Source organism: Nerophis lumbriciformis, linkage group LG03 (assembly GCF_033978685.3).
Source record: "Nerophis lumbriciformis linkage group LG03, RoL_Nlum_v2.1, whole genome shotgun sequence".
In the NCBI taxonomy this organism is placed as follows: domain Eukaryota; kingdom Metazoa; phylum Chordata; class Actinopteri; order Syngnathiformes; family Syngnathidae; genus Nerophis; species Nerophis lumbriciformis.
In genome coordinates this window covers 29,448,270-29,465,462 of record NC_084550.2, presented here as the reverse complement: position 1 = coordinate 29,465,462, position 17,193 = coordinate 29,448,270, and the positions used below count along the sequence as shown (strand labels likewise).

General features: G+C 37.0%; 1 protein-coding gene across 2 annotated transcripts in view; it reads left to right on the top strand.

Annotated features, from left to right (window-relative positions):
* The window catches only part of dpydb (dihydropyrimidine dehydrogenase b), a 96,913-nt gene that overhangs the window by 40,970 nt on the left and 38,750 nt on the right, over positions 1–17,193 (top strand). The gene's annotated exons all lie outside the window — the stretch shown is intronic.

Sequence of the window (17,193 nt, the reverse complement as noted above, 5' to 3'; positions counted from 1 at the left end):
TGTCAACATGAATAATGGCTAGGACACAATGTCAACATGAATAATGGTAGGACACAATGTCAACATGAATAATGGCTAGGACACAATGTCAACATGAATAATGGCTAGGACACAATGTCAACATGAATAATGGTAGGACACAATGTCAACATGAATAATGGTAGGACACAATGTCAACATGAATAATGGTAGGACACAATGTCACCATGAATAATGGCAGGACACAATGTCACCATGAATAATGGCTTGGACACAATGTCAACATGAATAATGGTAGGACACAATGTCAACATGAATAATGGTAGGACACAATGTCAACATGAATAATGGCTAGGACACAATGTCAACATGAATAATGTTAGGACACAATGTCAACATGAATAATGGTAGGACACAATGTCAACATGAATAATGGTAGGACACAATGTCAACATGAATAATGTTAGGACACAATGTCAAGATGAATAATGTCTAGGACACAATGTCAACATGAATAATGTTAGGACACAATGTCAAGATGAATAATGGCTAGGACACAATGTCAACATGAATAATGGTAGGACACAATGTCAACATGAATAATGGTAGGACACAATGTCAACATGAATAATGGTAGGACACAATGTCACCATGAATAATGGCAGGACACAATGTCACCATGAATAATGGCTTGGACACAATGCCACCATGAATAATGGCAGGACAAAATGTCAACATGAATAATGGCTAGGACACAATGTCAACATGAATAATGGTAGGACACAATGTCAACATGAATAATGGTAGGACACAATGTCAACATGAATAATGGCTAGGACACAATGTCAACATGAATAATGGTAGGACACAATGTCAACATGAATAATGGCTAGGACACAATGTCAACATGAATAATGGTAGGACACAATGTCAACATGAATAATGGCTAGGACACAATGTCAACATGAATAATGGTAGGACACAATGTCAACATGAATAATGGTAGGACACAATGTCAACATGAATAATGGTAGGACACAATGTCAACATGAATAATGGCTAGGACACAATGTCAACATGAATAATGGTAGGACACAATGTCAACATGAATAATGGTAGGACACAATGTCACCATGAATAATGGCTTGGACATAATGTCAACATGAATAATGGTAGGACACAATGTCAACATGAATAATGGCTAGGACACAATGTCAACATGAATAATGGTAGGACACAATGTCAACATGAATAATGGTAGGACACAATGTCAACATGAATAATGGCTAGGACACAATGTCAACATGAATAATGATAGGACACAATGTCAACATGAATAATGGCTAGGACACAATGTCAACATGAATAATGGTAGGACACAATGTCAACATGAATAATGGTAGGACACAATGTCAACATGAATAATGGTAGGACACAATGTCAACATGAATAATGGCTAGGACACAATGTCAACATGAATAATGGCTAGGACACAATGTCAACATGAATAATGGTAGGACACAATGTCAACATGAATAATGGCTAGGACACAATGTCAACATGAATAATGGCTAGGACACAATGTCAACATGAATAATGTTAGGACACAATGTCAACATGAATAATGGCTAGGACACAATGTCAACATGAATAATGGTAGGACGCAATGTCAACATGAATAATGGTAGGACACAATGTCAACATGAATAATGGCTAGGACACAATGTCAACATGAATACTGGTAGGACACAATGTCAACATGAATAATGGCTAGGACACAATGTCAACATGAATAATGGTAGGACACAATGTCAACATGAATAATGGCTAGGACACAATGTCAACATGAATAATGTTAGGACACAATGTCAACATGAATAATGGCTAGGACACAATGTCAACATGAATAATGGTAGGACACAATTTCAACATGAATAATGGTAGGACACAATGTCAACATGAATAATGGCTAGGACACAATGTCAACATGAATAATGGTAGGACACAATGTCAACATGAATAATGGCTAGGACACAATGTCAACATGAATAATGGTAGGACACAATGTCAACATGAATAATGGTAGGACACAATGTCAACATGAATAATGGTAGGACACAATGTCACCATGAATAATGGCAGGACACAATGTCACCATGAATAATGGCTTGGACACAATGTCACCATGAATAATGGCAGGACACAATGTCAACATGAATAATGGCTAGGACACAATGTCAACATGAATAATGGTAGGACACAATGTCAACATGAATAATGGCTAGGACACAATGTCAACATGAATAATGGTAGGACACAATGTCAACATGAATAATGGCTAGGACACAATGTCAACATGAATAATGGTAGGACACAATGTCAACATGAATAATGGCTAGGACACAATGTCAACATGAATAATGGTAGGACACAATGTCAACATGAATAATGGTAGGACACAATGTCAACATGAATAATGGTAGGACACAATGTCAACATGAATAATGGCTAGGACACAATGTCAACATGAATAATGGTAGGACACAATGTCAACATGAATAATGGTAGGACACAATGTCAACATGAATAATGGCTTGGACACAATGTCAACATGAATAATGGTAGGACACAATGTCAACATGAATAATGGCTAGGACACAATGTCAACATGAATAATGGTAGGACACAATGTCAACATGAATAATGGCTAGGACACAATGTCAACATGAATAATGGCTAGGACACAATGTCAACATGAATAATGGTAGGACACAATGTCAACATGAATAATGGTAGGACACAATGTCAACATGAATAATGATAGGACACAATGTCAACATGAATAATGGCTAGGACACAATGTCAACATGAATAATGGTAGGACACAATGTCAACATGAATAATGGCAGGACACAATGTCAACATGAATAATGGTAGGACACAATGTCAACATGAATAATGGTAGGACACAATGTCAACATGAATAATGGTAGGACACAATGTCAACATGAATAATGGCTAGGACACAATGTCAACATGAATAATGGCTAGGACACAATGTCAACATGAATAATGGCAGGACACAATGTCAACATGAATAATGGTAGGACACAATGTCAACATGAATAATGGTAGGACACAATGTCAACATGAATAATGGCAAGGACACAATGTCAACATGAATAATGGTAGGACACAATGTCAACATGAATAATGGCAAGGACACAATGTCAACATGAATAATGGTAGGACACAATGTCAACATGAATAATGGTAGGACACAATGTCAACATGAATAATGGCCCAAGACACAATGTCAACATGAATAATGGTAGGACACAATGTCAACATGAATAATGGCCCAAGACACAATGTCAACATGAATAATGGCTAGGACACAATGTCAACATGAATAATGGCTAGGACACAATGTCAACATGAATAATGGTAGGACACAATGTCAACATGAATAATGGCTAGGACACAATGTCAACATGAATAATGGCTAGGACACAATGTCAACATGAATAATGGTAGGACACAATGTCAACATGAATAATGGCTAGGACACAATGTCAACATGAATAATGTTAGGACACAATGTCAACATGAATAATGGCTAGGACACAATGTCAACATGAATAATGGTAGGACACAATTTCAACATGAATAATGGTAGGACACAATGTCAACATGAATAATGGCTAGGACACAATGTCAACATGAATAATGGTAGGACACAATGTCAACATGAATAATGGCTAGGACACAATGTCAACATGAATAATGGTAGGACACAATGTCAACATGAATAATGGTAGGACACAATGTCAACATGAATAATGGTAGGACACAATGTCACCATGAATAATGGCAGGACACAATGTCACCATGAATAATGGCTTGGACACAATGTCACCATGAATAATGGCAGGACACAATGTCAACATGAATAATGGCTAGGACACAATGTCAACATGAATAATGGTAGGACACAATGTCAACATGAATAATGGCTAGGACACAATGTCAACATGAATAATGGTAGGACACAATGTCAACATGAATAATGGCTAGGACACAATGTCAACATGAATAATGGTAGGACACAATGTCAACATGAATAATGGCTAGGACACAATGTCAACATGAATAATGGTAGGACACAATGTCAACATGAATAATGGCTAGGACACAATGTCAACATGAATAATGGTAGGACACAATGTCAACATGAATAATGGTAGGACACAATGTCAACATGAATAATGGTAGGACACAATGTCAACATGAATAATGGCTAGGACACAATGTCAACATGAATAATGGTAGGACACAATGTCAACATGAATAATGGTAGGACACAATGTCAACATGAATAATGGTAGGACACAATGTCAACATGAATAATGGCTTGGACACAATGTGAACATGAATAATGGTAGGACACAATGTCAACATGAATAATGGCTAGGACACAATGTCAACATGAATAATGGTAGGACACAATGTCAACATGAATAATGGCTAGGACACAATGTCAACATGAATAATGGCTAGGACACAATGTCAACATGAATAATGGTAGGACACAATGTCAACATGAATAATGGCTAGGACACAATGTCAACATGAATAATGGTAGGACACAATGTCAACATGAATAATGATAGGACACAATGTCAACATGAATAATGGCTAGGACACAATGTCAACATGAATAATGGTAGGACACAATGTCAACATGAATAATGGCAGGACACAATGTCAACATGAATAATGGTAGGACACAATGTCAACATGAATAATGGTAGGACACAATGTCAACATGAATAATGGTAGGACACAATGTCAACATGAATAATGGCTAGGACACAATGTCAACATGAATAATGGCTAGGACACAATGTCAACATGAATAATGGCAGGACACAATGTCAACATGAATAATGGTAGGACACAATGTCAACATGAATAATGGTAGGACACAATGTCAACATGAATAATGGCAAGGACACAATGTCAACATGAATAATGGTAGGACACAATGTCAACATGAATAATGGCAAGGACACAATGTCAACATGAATAATGGTAGGACACAATGTCAACATGAATAATGGTAGGACACAATGTCAACATGAATAATGGCCCAAGACACAATGTCAACATGAATAATGGTAGGACACAATGTCAACATGAATAATGGCCCAAGACACAATGTCAACATGAATAATGGCTAGGACACAATGTCAACATGAATAATGGCTAGGACACAATGTCAACATGAATAATGGTAGGACACAATGTCAACATGAATAATGGCTAGGACACAATGTCAACATGAATAATGGCTAGGACACAATGTCAACATGAATAATGGTAGGACACAATGTCAACATGAATAATGGCTAGGACACAATGTCAACATGAATAATGTTAGGACACAATGTCAACATGAATAATGGCTAGGACACAATGTCAACATGAATAATGGTAGGACACAATGTCAACATGAATAATGGTAGGACACAATTTCAACATGAATAATGGTAGGACACAATGTCAACATGAATAATGGTAGGACACAATGTCAACATGAATAATGGCTAGGACACAATGTCAACATGAATAATGGTAGGACACAATGTCAACATGAATAATGGTAGGACACAATGTCAACATGAATAATGGTAGGACACAATGTCACCATGAATAATGGCAGGACACAATGTCACCATGAATAATGGCTTGGACACAATGTCACCATGAATAATGGCAGGACACAATGTCAACATGAATAATGGCTAGGACACAATGTCAACATGAATAATGGTAGGACACAATGTCAACATGAATAATGGCTAGGACACAATGTCAACATGAATAATGGTAGGACACAATGTCAACATGAATAATGGCCCAAGACACAATGTCAACATGAATAATGGTAGGACACAATGTCAACATGAATAATGGCCCAAGACACAATGTCAACATGAATAATGGCTAGGACACAATGTCAACATGAATAATGGCTAGGACACAATGTCAACATGAATAATGGTAGGACACAATGTCAACATGAATAATGGCTAGGACACAATGTCAACATGAATAATGGCTAGGACACAATGTCAACATGAATAATGGTAGGACACAATGTCAACATGAATAATGGCTAGGACACAATGTCAACATGAATAATGTTAGGACACAATGTCAACATGAATAATGGCTAGGACACAATGTCAACATGAATAATGGTAGGACACAATGTCAACATGAATAATGGTAGGACACAATTTCAACATGAATAATGGTAGGACACAATGTCAACATGAATAATGGTAGGACACAATGTCAACATGAATAATGGCTAGGACACAATGTCAACATGAATAATGGTAGGACACAATGTCAACATGAATAATGGTAGGACACAATGTCAACATGAATAATGGTAGGACACCAATGTCACATGAATAATGGCAGGACACAATGTCACCATGAATAATGGCTTGGACACAATGTCACCATGAATAATGGCAGGACACAATGTCAACATGAATAATGGCTAGGACACAATGTCAACATGAATAATGGTAGGACACAATGTCAACATGAATAATGGCTAGGACACAATGTCAACATGAATAATGGTAGGACACAATGTCAACATGAATAATGGCTAGGACACAATGTCAACATGAATAATGGTAGGACACAATGTCAACATGAATAATGGCTAGGACACAATGTCAACATGAATAATGGTAGGACACAATGTCAACATGAATAATGGTAGGACACAATGTCAACATGAATAATGGCTTGGACACAATGTGAACATGAATAATGGCTAGGACACAATGTCAACATGAATAATGGTAGGACACAATGTCAACATGAATAATGGTAGGACACAATGTCAACATGAATAATGGTAGGACACAATGTCAACATGAATAATGGCTTGGACACAATGTCAACATGAATAATGGTAGGACACAATGTCAACATGAATAATGGCTAGGACACAATGTCAACATGAATAATGGTAGGACACAATGTCAACATGAATAATGGCTAGGACACAATGTCAACATGAATAATGGTAGGACACAATGTCAACATGAATAATGGTAGGACACAATGTCAACATGAATAATGGTAGGACACAATGTCAACATGAATAATGATAGGACACAATGTCAACATGAATAATGGCTAGGACACAATGTCAACATGAATAATGGTAGGACACAATGTCAACATGAATAATGGCAGGACACAATGTCAACATGAATAATGGTAGGACACAATGTCAACATGAATAATGGCAAGGACACAATGTCAACATGAATAATGGTAGGACACAATGTCAACATGAATAATGGCAAGGACACAATGTCAACATGAATAATGGTAGGACACAATGTCAACATGAATAATGGTAGGACACAATGTCAACATGAATAATGGCTAGGACACAATGTCAACATGAATAATGGCTAGGACACAATGTCAACATGAATAATGGCTAGGACACAATGTCAACATGAATAATGGTAGGACACAATGTCAACATGAATAATGGCCCAAGACACAATGTCAACATGAATAATGGCTAGGACACAATGTCAACATGAATAATGGCTAGGACACAATGTCAACATGAATAATGGTAGGACACAATGTCAACATGAATAATGGCTAGGACACAATGTCAACATGAATAATGGCTAGGACACAATGTCAACATGAATAATGGTAGGACACAATGTCAACATGAATAATGGCTAGGACACAATGTCAACATGAATAATGTTAGGACACAATGTCAACATGAATAATGGCTAGGACACAATGTCAACATGAATAATGGTAGGACACAATTTCAACATGAATAATGGTAGGACACAATGTCAACATGAATAATGGCTAGGACACAATGTCAACATGAATAATGGTAGGACACAATGTCAACATGAATAATGGCTAGGACACAATGTCAACATGAATAATGGTAGGACACAATGTCAACATGAATAATGGTAGGACACAATGTCAACATGAATAATGGTAGGACACAATGTCACCATGAATAATGGCAGGACACAATGTCACCATGAATAATGGCTTGGACACAATGTCACCATGAATAATGGCAGGACACAATGTCAACATGAATAATGGCTAGGACACAATGTCAACATGAATAATGGTAGGACACAATGTCAACATGAATAATGGCTAGGACACAATGTCAACATGAATAATGGTAGGACACAATGTCAACATGAATAATGGCTAGGACACAATGTCAACATGAATAATGGTAGGACACAATGTCAACATGAATAATGGCTAGGACACAATGTCAACATGAATAATGGTAGGACACAATGTCAACATGAATAATGGTAGGACACAATGTCAACATGAATAATGGTAGGACACAATGTCAACATGAATAATGGCTAGGACACAATGTCAACATGAATAATGGTAGGACACAATGTCAACATGAATAATGGTAGGACACAATGTCAACATGAATAATGGTAGGACACAATGTCAACATGAATAATGGCTTGGACACAATGTCAACATGAATAATGGTAGGACACAATGTCAACATGAATAATGGCTAGGACACAATGTCAACATGAATAATGGTAGGACACAATGTCAACATGAATAATGGCTAGGACACAATGTCAACATGAATAATGGCTAGGACACAATGTCAACATGAATAATGGTAGGACACAATGTCAACATGAATAATGGTAGGACACAATGTCAACATGAATAATGGTAGGACACAATGTCAACATGAATAATGATAGGACACAATGTCAACATGAATAATGGCTAGGACACAATGTCAACATGAATAATGGTAGGACACAATGTCAACATGAATAATGGCAGGACACAATGTCAACATGAATAATGGTAGGACACAATGTCAACATGAATAATGGCAAGGACACAATGTCAACATGAATAATGGTAGGACACAATGTCAACATGAATAATGGCAAGGACACAATGTCAACATGAATAATGGTAGGACACAATGTCAACATGAATAATGGTAGGACACAATGTCAACATGAATAATGGCTAGGACACAATGTCAACATGAATAATGGCTAGGACACAATGTCAACATGAATAATGGCTAGGACACAATGTCAACATGAATAATGGTAGGACACAATGTCAACATGAATAATGGTAGGACACAATGTCAACATGAATAATGGCTAGGACACAATGTCAACATGAATAATGGCTAGGACACAATGTCAACATGAATAATGGTAGGACACAATGTCAACATGAATAATGGCTAGGACACAATGTCAACATGAATAATGGCTAGGACACAATGTCAACATGAATAATGTTAGGACACAATGTCAACATGAATAATGGCTAGGACACAATGTCAACATGAATAATGGTCGGACGCAATGTCAACATGAATAATGGTAGGACACAATGTCAACATGAATAATGGCTAGGACACAATGTCAACATGAATACTGGTAGGACACAATGTCAACATGAATAATGGCTAGGACACAATGTCAACATGAATAATGGTAGGACACAATGTCAACATGAATAATGGTAGGACACAATGTCACCATGAATAATGGCAGGACACAATGTCACCATGAATAATGGCTTGGACACAATGTCACCATGAATAATGGCAGGACACAATGTCAACATGAATAATGGCTAGGACACAATGTCAACATGAATAATGGTAGGACACAATGTCAACATGAATAATGGCTAGGACACAATGTCAACATGAATAATGGTAGGACACAATGTCAACATGAATAATGGTAGGACACAATGTCAACATGAATAATGGTAGGACACAATGTCACCATGAATAATGGCAGGACACAATGTCACCATGAATAATGGCTTGGACACAATGTCACCATGAATAATGGCAGGACACAATGTCAACATGAATAATGGCTAGGACACAATGTCAACATGAATAATGGTAGGACACAATGTCAACATGAATAATGGCTAGGACACAATGTCAACATGAATAATGGTAGGACACAATGTCAACATGAATAATGGCTAGGACACAATGTCAACATGAATAATGGTAGGACACAATGTCAACATGAATAATGGCTAGGACACAATGTCAACATGAATAATGGTAGGACACAATGTCAACATGAATAATGGTAGGACACAATGTCAACATGAATAATGGTAGGACACAATGTCAACATGAATAATGGCTAGGACACAATGTCAACATGAATAATGGTAGGACACAATGTCAACATGAATAATGGTAGGACACAATGTCAACATGAATAATGGTAGGACACAATGTCAACATGAATAATGGCTTGGACACAATGTCAACATGAATAATGGTAGGACACAATGTCAACATGAATAATGGCTAGGACACAATGTCAACATGAATAATGGTAGGACACAATGTCAACATGAATAATGGCTAGGACACAATGTCAACATGAATAATGGCTAGGACACAATGTCAACATGAATAATGGTAGGACACAATGTCAACATGAATAATGGTAGGACACAATGTCAACATGAATAATGGTAGGACACAATGTCAACATGAATAATGATAGGACACAATGTCAACATGAATAATGGCTAGGACACAATGTCAACATGAATAATGGTAGGACACAATGTCAACATGAATAATGGCAGGACACAATGTCAACATGAATAATGGTAGGACACAATGTCAACATGAATAATGGTAGGACACAATGTCAACATGAATAATGGCAAGGACACAATGTCAACATGAATAATGGTAGGACACAATGTCAACATGAATAATGGCAAGGACACAATGTCAACATGAATAATGGTAGGACACAATGTCAACATGAATAATGGTAGGACACAATGTCAACATGAATAATGGCTAGGACACAATGTCAACATGAATAATGGCTAGGACACAATGTCAACATGAATAATGGTAGGACACAATGTCAACATGAATAATGGTAGGACACAATGTCAACATGAATAATGGCTAGGACACAATGTCAACATGAATAATGGCTAGGACACAATGTCAACATGAATAATGGTAGGACACAATGTCAACATGAATAATGGCTAGGACACAATGTCAACATGAATAATGGCTAGGACACAATGTCAACATGAATAATGTTAGGACACAATGTCAACATGAATAATGGCTAGGACACAATGTCAACATGAATAATGGTAGGACACAATGTCAACATGAATAATGGTAGGACACAATGTCAACATGAATAATGGCTAGGACGCAATGTCAACATGAATAATGGTAGGACACAATGTCAACATGAATAATGGCTAGGACACAATGTCAACATGAATACTGGTAGGACACAATGTCAACATGAATAATGGCTAGGACACAATGTCAACATGAATAATGGCTTGGACACAATGTCAACATGAATAATGGTAGGACACAATGTCAACATGAATAATGGTAGGACACAATGTCACCATGAATAATGGCAGGACACAATGTCACCATGAATAATGGCTTGGACACAATGTCACCATGAATAATGGCAGGACACAATGTCAACATGAATAATGGCTAGGACACAATGTCAACATGAATAATGGTAGGACACAATGTCAACATGAATAATGGCTAGGACACAATGTCAACATGAATAATGGTAGGACACAATGTCAACATGAATAATGGCTAGGACACAATGTCAACATGAATAATGGTAGGACACAATGTCAACATGAATAATGGTAGGACACAATGTCAACATGAATAATGGCTAGGACACAATGTCAACATGAATAATGGTAGGACACAATGTCAACATGAATAATGGTAGGACACAATGTCAACATGAATAATGGTAGGACACAATGTCAACATGAATAATGGTAGGACACAATGTCACCATGAATAATGGCTTGGACACAATGTCAACATGAATAATGGTAGGACACAATGTCAACATGAATAATGGCTAGGACACAATGTCAACATGAATAATGGTAGGACACAATGTCAACATGAATAATGGTAGGACACAATGTCAACATGAATAATGGCTAGGACACAATGTCAACATGAATAATGGTAGGACACAATGTCAACATGAATAATGGCTAGGACACAATGTCAACATGAATAATGGCTAGGACACAATGTCAACATGAATAATGGTAGGACACAATGTCAACATGAATAATGGTAGGACACAATGTCAACATGAATAATGGTAGGACACAATGTCAACATGAATAATGATAGGACACAATGTCAACATGAATAATGGCTAGGACACAATGTCAACATGAATAATGGCTAGGACACAATGTCAACATAAATAATGGTAAGACACAATGTCAACATGAATGATGGTAGGACACAATGTCAACATGAATAATGGTAGGACACAATGTCAACATGAATGATGGTAGGACACAATGTCAACATGAATAATGGTAGGACACAATGTCAACATGAATGATGGTAGGACACAATGTCAACATGAATAATGGCTAGGACACATTGTCAACATGAATAATGGCTAGGACACAATTTGAACATGAATAATGGTAGGACACAATGTCAACATGAATAATGGTAGGACACAATGTCAACATGAATAATGGTAGGACACAATGTCAACATGAATAATGGTAGGACACAATGTCAACATGAATAATGGTAGGACACAATGTCACCATGAATAATGGTAGGACACAATGTCACCATGAATAATGGCTTGGACACAATGTCAACATGAATAATGGTAGGACACAATGTCAACATGAATAATGGTAGGACACAATGTCAACATGAATAATGGCTAGGACACAATGTCAACATGAATAATGGCTAGGACACAATGTCAACATGAATAATGGCAGGACACAATGTCAACATGAATAATGGTAGGACACAATGTCAACATGAATAATGGTAGGACACAATGTCAACATGAATAATGGTAGGACACAATGTCAACATGAATAATGGCAAGGACACAATGTCAACATGAATAATGGTAGGACACAATGTCAACATGAATAATGGCAAGGACACAATGTCAACATGAATAATGGTAGGACACAATGTCAACATGAATAATGGTAGGACACAATGTCAACATGAATAATGGCTAGGACACAATGTCAACATGAATAATGGCTAGGACACAATGTCAACATGAATAATGGCTAGGACACAATGTCAACATGAATAATGGTAGGACACAATGTCAACATGAATAATGCTAGGACACAATGTCAACATGAATAATGGTAGGACACAATGTCAACATGAATAATGGCTAGGACACAATGTCAACATGAATAATGGTAGGACACAATGTCAACATGAATAATGGTAGGACACAATGTCAACATGAATAATGGCTTGGACACAATGTCAACATGAATAATGGTAGGACACAATGTCAACATGAATAATGGCTTGGACACAATGTCAACATGAATAATGGTAGGACACAATGTCAACATGAATAATGGTAGGACACAATGTCAACATGAATAATGGCTAGGACACAATGTCAACATGAATAATGGTAGGACACAATGTCAACATGAATAATGGCTAGGACACAATGTCAACATGAATAATGGCTAGGACACAATGTCAACATGAATAATGGTAGGACACAATGTCAACATGAATAATGGTAGGACACAATGTCAACATGAATAATGGTAGGACACAATGTCAACATGAATAATGACAGGACACAATGTCAACATGAATAATGGCTAGGACACAATGTCAACATGAATAATGGTAGGACACAATGTCAACATGAATAATGGCAGGACACAATGTCAACATGAATAATGGTAGGACACAATGTCAACATGAATAATGGTAGGACACAATGTCAACATGAATAATGGCAAGGACACAATGTCAACATGAATAATGGTAGGACACAATGTCAACATGAATAATGGCAAGGACACAATGTCAACATGAATAATGGCTAGGACACAATGTCAACATGAATAATGGTAGGACACAATGTCAACATGAATAATGGCTAGGACACAATGTCAACATGAATAATGGCTAGGACACAATGTCAACATGAATAATGTTAGGACACAATGTCAACATGAATAATGGCTAGGACACAATGTCAACATGAATAATGGTAGGACGCAATGTCAACATGAATAATGGTAGGACACAATGTCAACATGAATAATGGCTAGGACGCAATGTCAACATGAATAATGGTAGGACACAATGTCAACATGAATAATGGCTAGGACACAATGTCAACATGAATAATGGTAGGATACAATGTCAACATGAATAATGGTAGGACACAATGTCAACATGAATAATGGTAGGACACAATGTCACCATGAATAATGGCAGGACACAATGTCACCATGAATAATGGCTTGGACACAATGTCACCATGAATAATGGCAGGACACAATGTCACCATGAATAATGGCTAGGACACAATGTCAACATGAATAATGGTAGGACACAATGTCAACATGAATAATGGTAGGACACAATGTCAACATGAATAATGGCTAGGACACAATGTCAACATGAATAATGGTAGGACACAATGTCAACATGAATAATGGCTAGGACACAATGTCAACATGAATAATGGTAGGACACAATGTCAACATGAATAATGGTAGGACACAATGTCAACATGAATAATGGCTAGGACACAATGTCAACATGAATAATGGTAGGACACAATGTCAACATGAATAATGGTAGGACACAATGTCAACATGAATAATGGTAGGACACAATGTCAACATGAATAATGGTAGGACACAATGTCACCATGAATAATGGCTTGGACACAATGTCAACATGAATAATGGTAGGACACAATGTCACCATGAATAATGGCTAGGACACAATGTCAACATGAATAATGGTAGGACACAATGTCAACATGAATAATGGTAGGACACAATGTCAACATGAATAATGGCTAGGACACAATGTCAACATGAATAATGGTAGGACACAATGTCAACATGAATAATGGCTAGGACACAATGTCAACATGAATAATGGCTAGGACACAATGTCAACATGAATAATGGTAGGACACAATGTCAACATGAATAATGGTAGGACACAATGTCAACATGAATAATGATAGGACACAATGTCAACATGAATAATGTCTAGGACACAATGTCAACATGAATAATGGCTAGGACACAATGTCAACATAAATAATGGTAGGACACAATGTCAACATGAATGATGGTAGGACACAATGTCAACATGAATAATGGTAGGACACAATGTCAACATGAATGATGGTAGGACACAATGTCAACATGAATAATGGTAGGACACAATGTCAACATGAATGATGGTAGGACACAATGTCAACATGAATAATGGCTAGGACACATTGTCAACATGAATAATGGCTAGGACACAATGTGAACATGAATAATGGTAGGACACAATGTCAACATGAATAATGGTAGGACACAATGTCAACATGAATAATGGTAGGACACAATGTCAACATGAATAATGGTAGGACACAATGTCACCATGAATAATGGCAGGACACAATGTCACCATGAATAATGGCTTGGACACAATGTCAACATGAATAATGGTAGGACACAATGTCAACATGAATAATTGTAGGACACAATGTCAACATGAATAATGGCTAGGACACAATGTCAACATGAATAATGGCTAGGACACAATGTCAACATGAATAATGGCAGGACACAATGTCAACATGAATAATGGTAGGACACAATGTCAACATGAATAATGGTAGGACACAATGTCAACATGAATAATGGCAAGGACACAATGTCAACATGAATAATGGTAGGACACAATGTCAACATGAATAATGGCAAGGACACAATGTCAACATGAATAATGGTAGGAGACAATGTCAACATGAATAATGGTAGGACACAATGTCAACATGAATAATGGCTAGGACACAATGTCAACATGAATAATGGCTAGGACACAATGTCAACATGAATAATGGTAGGACACAATGTCAACATGAATAATGGCTAGGACACAATGTCAACATGAATAATGGCTAGGACACAATGTCAACATGAATAATGGTAGGACACAATGTCAACATGAATAATGGCTAGGACACAATGTCAACATGAATAATGGCTAGGACACAATGTAAACATGAATAATGTTAGGATACAATGTCAACATGAATAATGGCTAGGACACAATGTCAACATGAATAATGGTAGGACACAATGTCAACATGAATAATGGTAGGACACAATGTCAACATGAATAATGGCTAGGACACAATGTCAACATGAATAATGGTAGGACACAATGTCAACATGAATAATGGCTAGGACACAATGTCAACATGAATAATGGTAGGACACAATGTCAACATGAATAATGGTAGGACACAATGTCAACATGAATAATGGTAGGACACAATGTCACCATGAATAATGGCAGGACACAATGTCACCATGAATAATGGCTTGGACACAATGTCACCATGAATAATGGCAGGACACAATGTCAACATGAATAATGGCTAGGACACAATGTCAACATGAATAATGGTAGGACACAATGTCAACATGAACAATGGTAGGACACAATGTCAACATGAATAATGGCTAGGACACAATGTCAACATGAATAATGGTAGGACACAATGTCAACATGAATAATGGCTAGGACACAATGTCAACATGAATAATGGCTAGGACACAATGTCAACATGAATAATGGTAGGACACAATGTCAACATGAATAATGGTAGGACACAATGTCAACATGAATAATGGCTAGGACACAATGTCAACATGAATAATGGTAGGACACAATGTCAACATGAATAATGGTAGGACACAATGTCAACATGAATAATGGTAGGACACAATGTCACCATGAATAATGGCAGGACACAATGTCACCATGAATAATGGCTTGGACACAATGTCAACATGAATAATGGTAGGACACAATGTCAACATGAATAATGGCTAGGACACAATGTCAACATGAATAATGGTAGGACACAATGTCAACATGAATAATGGTAGGACACAATGTCAACATGAATAATGGCTAGGACACAATGTCAA